Source organism: Arachis ipaensis, chromosome B2 (genome assembly GCF_059453495.1).
Source record: "Arachis ipaensis isolate K30076 ecotype BB chromosome B2, ASM5945349v1, whole genome shotgun sequence".
Taxonomy (NCBI): domain Eukaryota; kingdom Viridiplantae; phylum Streptophyta; class Magnoliopsida; order Fabales; family Fabaceae; genus Arachis; species Arachis ipaensis.
The window spans coordinates 80,645,768-80,655,047 of NC_142437.1; the positions used below are offsets into that span (position 1 = coordinate 80,645,768).

At 40.9% G+C, this 9,280-nt stretch overlaps 1 non-coding gene across 1 annotated transcript; it reads left to right on the top strand.

Moving 5' to 3' along the window:
- The first annotated feature begins 8,558 nt into the window (after positions 1-8,558).
- LOC148574563 (small nucleolar RNA R71) lies at positions 8,559-8,666 on the top strand. Its single transcript, XR_015906893.1, has one exon. It is a non-coding gene; the product is annotated as a small nucleolar RNA R71 (small nucleolar RNA).
- Positions 8,667-9,280: the final 614 nt, after the last annotated feature.

A 9,280-nucleotide genomic window follows, 5' to 3' on the forward strand; every position in this document is an offset into this window, starting at 1 on the left:
CCCTACCATGCAAACGCGTGCCCCACGCGTCGGCGTCGTCTTCCAATATTGGCCATCCACGCGATCGCGTCCACCACGCGAACGCGTCATCCTGGAATTTGGCAACAATGAGTTTCGAACAGAGAGTTGTGCGAGCGCGAGGCTGCCCTCGCGCCAGTAGCACAGAACGAGTCACGGGTCCGCGTGACCGACGTGTCCGCGTCGTTTCATATAAGCGCAATTCGCACGAACGCGTACCCCGCGCGTCCGCGTTGCTAGCGCCACACAACATATCCATATCTGCCAAAATATCTTATCTTTCTCTTCCCCAAATCCTACTTTTTCTTTTCCCTTCTTATTTCTTTCTTCCCCTTTCTTCCTTCTTCTTTCTTTCTCACTTTCTACTTTCTCTCTCTCACCACCATTATCAAAGTTTTTCTTTTCTTCTTCCCTCCTTACATTTCTATTCTTCTTCTTATTTTTATGTTTTCTTCTTCTTTTCTTTTTCTTTTCACTTTCATTACCCATGTTTTCTTTTTCTTTCCTTTTTCTTTTAATTGGTGTTAGAAATTTATTTGGGTCATTATTATTTCATATGATTTGCTTGTGGACTATTAAGGAATTGTTGACAATTATATATTACTTTTTAAAGGGTTGCTTGCATGTTCAATTTATTATTTTCAATAGCTTATTTACCATGCATGCTATGTGTTTGTGAAAATGCCCGTATGGCATTATGCACTATTTTTTGATATCTTTTATTCTACTACTCTAAATGCTTGCTTTTCACAAAACCCTTTTTATATTATATTATTTACATATAATTGTTATTACAAACAGGTTATTAGTTTGAAAGGCTTGGGAATCTAACTTGGACATTGAATGCTTGATCTATGCTACTCATGCCCTTGCCGGTATGCCAATAAACACCTTGCATTTATTTGTCATCATATGCACTTGCTATATTTCCATTGATGTTTTTTCACATGTAGTCATGACCATGTGTTAACATCATTCATCTTTAATGTGCATTGATTCCCACCTTTCCCGTTCTCTTCCTTGCTCTATCCCTTGAAGTTTTAACATCCTTACTCTTTCCCTTTCAGGATGACCACCAAGAAAGTAAAAGAGAGAGCTACTCCCAAATCAACAGCAAGGAGAGGAACAAAAAGAGTATTAGTGGCAGAGCCATCTTCAACTGCAGTTAAGCCCTCAACAAAAAGAATTAAGAGGATTATAAAGGTTGATGAAAAAGAGAAAGCCTTCCCAGCAAAGGACACTACGCGATTTACCAACTGCTACTGTGAGCAGATGTTCCCCATCCTGGCAGAAAGGAGCTACAACAACGAATACCTTCTTATCCTCCCGATCTGTATTGCTGAATTTGTTGAGCTGCAAATTGAACGAAGACAATGGGGTTTCCTACAAAGACAGCCACGGCAGGTTAATCTTTCCTGGGTAGTCAAGTTCTACTCTAATTTCCACCTGCCAACCCTGCAGTCTGTCTATGTCCATCAGAAGCAAATCCCCATTACAGAAAAGGCCATTCAACGAGCTTTAGATCTTTTCCCTACTCCAGAAGGACTGGACGCATTTCAAGAAGCCTCCCTCAAGCGCCAGACATACCAATTTGACTGGGACGTTGTTCTTAGAGTTATCGTACTACCTGGTAGCAGATGGATTTATGGATATCATCATTTCCGATCTAAGGGAATATCGGCTTCCGCACTTACCATGGATGCTCGCGTATGGGCACAGATTATGTCCCATTACGTCTTTCCGAGAACTCACGAGTCCTCCTTCACTACAAACATGGCTGTTTTACTATGGTGCATCCTTATAGACCAGCCTCTAAACTTACCAAGACACATCTGGAATGCCATGGGACACGTACAAATTACAGGCAACTTACCTTTTCCTGCCTTGGTCTCCGATCATGTCTCAGTAGCCGGAGTCTCCTACAGAGCTGGAGACACCAAAGCCATGCTCTCACGGGATGATTAGTACGTCCATAACGGGAAATATATCAGATCTCCAGCAGCCATGGTGCAGGAAATTGTGATCTTTAACAACGGCGCCAAAAACTTGGTGCTCGGAACGTAATTCACACACTTTGTCACAACTTCGCACAACTAACCAGCAAGTGCACTGGGTCGTCCAAGTAATAAAACTTACGTGAGTAAGGGTTGATCCCATGGAGATTGTCGGCTTGAAGCAAGCTATGGTCACCATGTAAATCTCAGTCAGGCGGATTCAATTGGTGTTGGAGATTTGATAATTAAAAGATAAATAAAATATAAAATAAAGATAGAGGTACTTATGTAATTCATTGGTGAGAATTTTAGATAAGCGTATAGAGATGCTTTCGTTCCTCCTGAACCTCTGCTTTCCTGCTGTCTTCACCCAATCACTCCCACTCCTTTCTATGGCAAGCTTTATGTAGGGCATCACCGTTGTCAATGGCTACTTCCCATCCTCTCAGTGAAAATGGTCCAAGATGCGCTGTCACCGCACGGCTATTCATCTATCGGTTCTCAATCATACTGGAATAGGATTCACTAATCCTTTTGCGTCTGTCACTACGCCCAGCACTCGCGAGTTTGAAGCTCGTCACAGCCATCCCTTCCCGGATCCTACTCGGAATACCACAGAAAAGATTTAGACTTTCCGGACCTCAAGAATGGCCACCAATAGTTCTAGCCTATACCACAAAGACTCTGATATCACGATCAGGAGGCTAAGAGATACACATTCAAGCTTGTTTGCATGTAGAACGGAAGTGTTTGTCAGGCACGCGTTCATAAGTGAGAATGATGATGAGCGTCACATAATCATCACATTCATAATGTTCTTGAGTGCGAATGAATATCTTAGAGAAGAAATAGGGTTGAATTGAATAGAAAAAAGTAGTACTTTTCATTAATTCATGAGGAACAGCAGAGCTCCACACCTTAATCTATGGTGTGTAGAAACTCTACCGTAGAAAATACATAAGTGATGAAGGTCCAGGCATGGCCGAATGGCTAGCCCCAATAAAGGTCTAAGATAGCATAAAACTAATCAAAAGAACTCCATTACATGATAGTAAAAAGTTCTATTTATACTAAACTAGTTACTAGGTTTACAGAAATCAGTAAATGATGCAGAAATTTACTTCTAGGCCCACTTGATGTGTGCTTGGGCTGAGCATTGAAGCTTTCACGTGTAGAGGTCTTCCTTGGAGTTAAACGCCAATTTGTAACCTGTTTCTCGCGTTTAACTCTGCTTTGCAACCTGTTTCTAGCGTTTAACTCCAGAATAGGACAGAGAGCTGGCGTTGAACGCAAGTTTCGTCATCTAAACTCGGACAAAGTATGGACTATTAAATATTGCTGGAAAGCCCTGGATGTCTACTTTTCAACGCAATTGAGAACGTGCCATTTGAACTCCTGTAGCTCTAGAAAATCCACTTTGAGTGCAGAGAGGTCAGAATCCAACAGCATCTGCAGTCCTTCTTCAACCTCTGAATCTGGTTTTTGCTCAAGTCCCTCAATTTCAGCCAGAAATTACCTGAAATCACAGAAGAACACACAAACTCATAGTAAAGTCTATAATTGTAATTTTTATTTAAAAACTAATAAAAATATACTAAAAACTAATCAAATCATACTGAAAACTATGTAAAAATAATGCCAAAAAGCGTATAAATTATCCGCTCATCACAACACCAAACTTAAATTGTTGCTTGTCCCCAAAAAACTATAAATCAAATAGGATAAAAAGAAGAGAATATACTATAAATTCCAAAATATCAATGAAACTTAGCTCCAATCAAATGAGCGGGACTAGTAGCTTTTTGCCTCCTGAATAGTTTTGGCATCTCACTTTATCCATTGAAGTTCAGAACGATTGGCATCTATAGGAACTCAGAATTCAGATAGTGTTATTGATTCTCCTAGTTCAGTATGTTGATTCTTTAACACAGCCACTTTATGAGTCTTGGCCGTGGCCCTAAGCACTTTGTTTTCCAGTATTACCACCGGATACATAAATGCCACAGACACATAACTGGGTGAACCTTTTCAGATTGTGACTCAGCTTTGCTAAAGTCCCTAATTAGAGGTGTCCAGGGTTCCTAAGCACACTCTTTTTTTTTTTGCTTTGGACCTCGACTTTAACCGCTCAGTCTCAAGTTTTCACTTGACACCTTCACGCCACAAGCACATGGTTAGGGACAGCTTGGTTTAGCCGCTTAGGCCAGGATTTTATTCCTTTAGGCCCTCTTATCCACTGATGCTCAAAGCCTTGGATCCTTTTTATTACCTTTGTCTTTTGGTTTTAAGGGCTATTGGCTTTTTGCTATTGCCTTTTGGTTTAAAGAGCTTTTGGCTTTTTTTGCTTGCTTTTTCTTTTTCTCTTTTTCTCTTTTTTTTGCCATTTTTTTTCTTTTTTTTCGCAAGCTTTTGTATTCACTGCTTTTTCTTGCTTCAAGAATCATTTTTATGATTTTTTCAGATTATCAAATAACATGTCTCCTTTTTCATCATTCTTTCAAGAGCCAACATATTTAACATTCATAAACAACAATTTCAAAAGACATATGCACTGTTCAAGCATTCATTCAGAAAAGAAAAAGTATTGTCACCACATCAAAATAATTAAACTAGTTTCAAGGATGAATTCGAAACCATGTACTTCTTGTTCTTTTGTAATTAAAATATTTTTCATTTAAGAGAGGTGATGGATTCATAGGACATTCATAACTTTAAGGCATAGACACTTAAATACTAATGATCATGTAATAAGACACAAACATAAACATAAAGCATAGTAAACGAAAGATAGGAAAATAAGAACAAGGAGATTAAGGAACGGATCCACCTTAGTGAGGGTGGCGTCTTCCTCTTCTTGAAGAACCAATGGTGCTCTTGAGCTCCTCTATGTCTCTTCCTTGCCTTTGTTGCTCCTCCCTCATAGCTCTTTGATCTTCTCTAATCTCATGGAGGATGATGGAGTGCTCTTGGTGCTCCACCCTTAGTTGTCCCATGTTGGAACTTAATTCTCCTAGGGAAGTGTTGATTTGCTCCCAATAGTTTTGTGGAGGAAAGTGCATCCCCTGAGGTATCTCAGGGATTTCATGGTGAGGAATTTCCTCATGCTCTTGTTGAGGTCCATGATCTCTTGTTTGCTCCATTCTCTTCTTAGTGATGGGCTTGTCCTCTTCAATGAGGATGCCCCCCTCTATGTCAATTCCAGCCGAATTGCAGAGGTGATAAATGAGGTGAAGAAAGGCAAACCTTGCTAAAGTAGAGGACTTCTCAGCCACCTTCTAGAGTTCTTGAGGTATAATCTCATGAACTTCCACTTCCTCCCCAATCATGATACTATGGATCATGATGGCCCGGTCTATAGTAACTTCAGACCGGTTGCTAGTAGGAATGATTGAGCGTTGAATAAACTCCAACCGTCCTCTAGCTACAGGCTTAAGGTCCAGTCTTCTCAATTAAACCGGCTTGCCTCTTGAGTCAACTTTCCATTGAGATCCTTCCACACATATGTCCATGAGGACTTGGTCCAACATTTGATCAAAGTTGACCCTTTTAGTGTAGGGCGTGCGTTTTCTTCCATCATTGGCAAGTTGAACGCCAACCTTACATTTTCTGGACTGAAATCTAAGTATTTTCCTCGAACCATGGTAAGCCAATGCTTTGGATTCGGGTTCACACTTTGATCATGGTTCCTAGTGATCCATGCGTTTGCATAGAACTCTTGAACCATTAAGATCCCGACTTGTTGAATGGGGTTGGTGAGAACTTCCCAACCTCTTCTTCGGATCTCACGTCGGATCTCCGGATACTCATTCTTTTTGAGCTTGAAAGGAACCTCAGGGATCACTTTTTTCTTGGCCACAACTTCATAGAAGTGGTCTTGATGGACCTTTGAGATGAATCTCTCCATCTCCCATGACTCAGAGGTGGAAGCAATTGCCTTCCCTTTCCTCTTTCTTGAGGTTTCTCTGGTCTTAGGTGCCATTAATGGTTATGGAAAAATAAAAAGCAATGCTTTTACCATACCAAACTTAAAATGTTTGCTCGTTCCCAAGCAAAAGAAGAAAGAAAGAAGTAGAAGAAGAAGAAAAATGGAGGAGAGGGAGAGAGGTGTGTATTCGGCCAAGGGGAAGAAGAAAGGGTTGTGTTGTGTGAAAATGAAGAAGGAAAGAGGGGTTTATATAGGAGTGGGGGAGGGTTTAGGGTTCGGCCATTAGGATTGGGTTTGGGAGGGAAAAAAGTTTGAATTTTGGAGGTAGGTGGGGTTTATAGGGAAAAGAGGATGGATGTGAGTGGTGAAGAGGTGATGGGGAAGAGTGATTGAGGTGATTGGTGAAGGGTATTTGTTATGAAAAGGTGTGAAGAGGAGAGAAGAAAAGGTGGGGATCCTGTGGGGTCAAGGACTTAACATCCCTGCTCCAATTAGACGTGTAAAACGCCCTTAGCATGCATGTCTGGCGTTAACCGCCAGCTTACTGCTTGTTTTTGGCGTTAAACGCCCAAATGTAGCCTGTTTCTGGCGTTTAACGCCACTTCCATGCTCTGTTCTGGTGTTAAACGCCAGTCTGGTGCTTGTTTCTGGCGTTTAACGCCAGCTTGATGCTTCTTTCTGGCGTTAAACGCCAGTTTGATGCTTCTTACTGGCGTTTAAACGCCAGTAAGTTCTTCCTCCAGGGTGAGCTGTTTTTAAAGCTGTTTTTCATTCTGTTTTTGATTTTTCAGTAGTTTTTGTGACTCCACATGATCATCAATCTAAAAAAATAAAATAAAATAAAATAGATATAATTAAATAACATTGGGTTTCCTCCCAACAAGCGCTTCTTTAATGTCAATAGCTTGACAGTGAGCTCTCATTGAGCTTCACATATATTCAGAGCATTGTTGGAACCTCCCAACACCAAACTTAGAGTTTGAATGTGGGGGTTCAACACCAAACTTAGAGTTTGGTTGTGGCCTCCCAACACCAAACTTAAAGTTTGACTGTAGGGGCTTTGGTTGACACTACAGTGAGAGAAGCTTTTCATGCTTCCTCTCCATGGTTACAGAAGGAGATCCTTGAGTTTTAAACACAAGGTTGTCCTCATTCAGTTGGAGGACCAACTCTCCTCTGTCGACATCAATCACGGCTCTTGCTGTGGCTAGGAAGGGTCTTCCAAGGATGATGAATTCAACCTCCTCCTTCCCGGTGTCTAGGATTATGAAATCAGCAGGGATGTAAAGGCCTTCAACCTTTACTAACACGTTCTCTACTTGTCCATAAGCCTCTTTTCTTAAGTTGTCTGCCATCTCTAATGAGATTCTGGCAGCTTGCACCTCAAAGATCCCAAGTTTCTCCATTACAGAGAGTGGCATTAAGTTTATTCCTGACCCCAGGTCACACAGAGCCTTCTCAAAGGTCATGGTGCCTATGTTACAGGGAATTAGGAATTTACCAGGATCCTGTTTCTTTTGAGGTATTTTCTGCCTATCCAATGCATTTAGTTCATTGGTGAGCAAGAGAGGTTCATCTTCCCAAGTCTCATTATCAAATAATTTGGCATTCAGCTTCATGATTGCACCAAGGTACTTAGCAACTTACTCTTCAGTAATGTCTTCATCCTCTTCAGAGGATGAATGCTCATCAGAGCTCATGAAGGACAGAAGGAGGTTCAATGGAATCTCTATGGTCTCTAGATGAGCCTCAGATTCCTTTGGTTCCTCAAAGGGAAACTCCTCATTGGTCACTGAACGTCCCAGGAAGTCTTCATCACTAGGATTCACGTCCTTCTCCTCCTCTTTGGGTTCGGCCACACCAAGTAAGGTAATGGCCTTGCACTCTCTTTTTGGATTCTCTTCTGTATTGCTTGGGAGAGTACTAGGAGGAGTTTCAGTGACTCTTTTACTCAACTGGCTCACTTGTGCCTCCAAATTTCTAATGGAGGACCTTGTTTCATTCATGAAACTTAGAGTGGCTTTAGATAGATCAGAGACTATATTTGCTAAGCTAGATGGATTCTGCTCAGAATTCTCTGTCTGTTGCTGAGTGGATGATGGAAAAGGTTTGCTATTGCTAAACCTGTTTCTTCCACCATTATTAAAGCCTTGTTGAGGCTTTTGTTGATCCTTCCATGAGAAATTTGGATGATTTCTCCATGAGGGATTATAGGTGTTTCCATAGGGTTCACCCATGTAATTCACCTCTGCTATTGCAGGGTTCTCAGGATCATAAACTTCTTCTTCAGAAGATGCCTCTTGAGTACTGTTGGATGCAGCTTGCAATCTATTCAGACTCTGAGAAATCATATTGACTTTCTGAGTCAATATTTTATTCTGAGCCAATATGGCATTCAGAGTATCAATTTCAAGAACTTCCTTCCTCTGAGGCGTCGCATTACTCACAGGATTCCTTTCAGAAGTGTACATGAACTGGTTATTTGCAACCATGTCAATGAGTTCTTGAGCTTCTGCAGGTGTTTTCTTTAGGTGAATGGATCCACCTGCAGAATGGTCCAATGACATCTTCGATAATTCAGACTAACCATCATAGAATATATCCAGGATGGTCCATTCTAAAAGCATGTCAGAAGGACACTTTTTGGTCAGTTGCTTATATCTCTCCCAAGCTTCATAGAGGGATTCACCTTCTTTCTGTTTGAAGGTTTGAACATCTAATCTAAGCTTGCTAAGCTTTTGAGGAGGAAAGAACTTGGCTAAGAAAGCCGTGACCAGCTTATCCCAAGAGTTCAGGCTATCTTTAGGTTGAGAGTCCAACCATATTCTAGCTCTATCTCTTACAGCAAACGGGAAAAGCATAAGCCTGTAGACCTCGGAGTCAACCTCATTGGTCTTAATAGTATCACAGATCTGCAAGAACTTAGTTAAGAACTGAAAAGGATCTTTTGATGGAAGTCCATGAAACTTGCAGTTCTGTTGCATCAGAGAAACTAATTGAGGCTTTAGTTCAAGATTGTTTGCTCCAATGGCAGGGATTGAGATGCTTCTTCCATGTAAATTGGAATTTGGTGCAGTAAAGTCACCAAGCATCTTTCTTGCATTGTTATTATTTTCGGCCATGTCTCCTTCTTTTTCGAAAATTTCTGTCAGATTTTCTCCAGAGAGTTGTGCCTTAGCTTCCTCTTCAGAGTCCTTTCAGGTTCAGGATCAGCTTCAACAAGAATGTTCTTATCCTTGTTCCTACTCATATGAAAAAGAAGAAAATAAAAAAGAAAATATGGAATCCTCTATGTCACAGTATAGAGATTCCTTATGTAAGTATAAGAAGATGAGAATAGAGG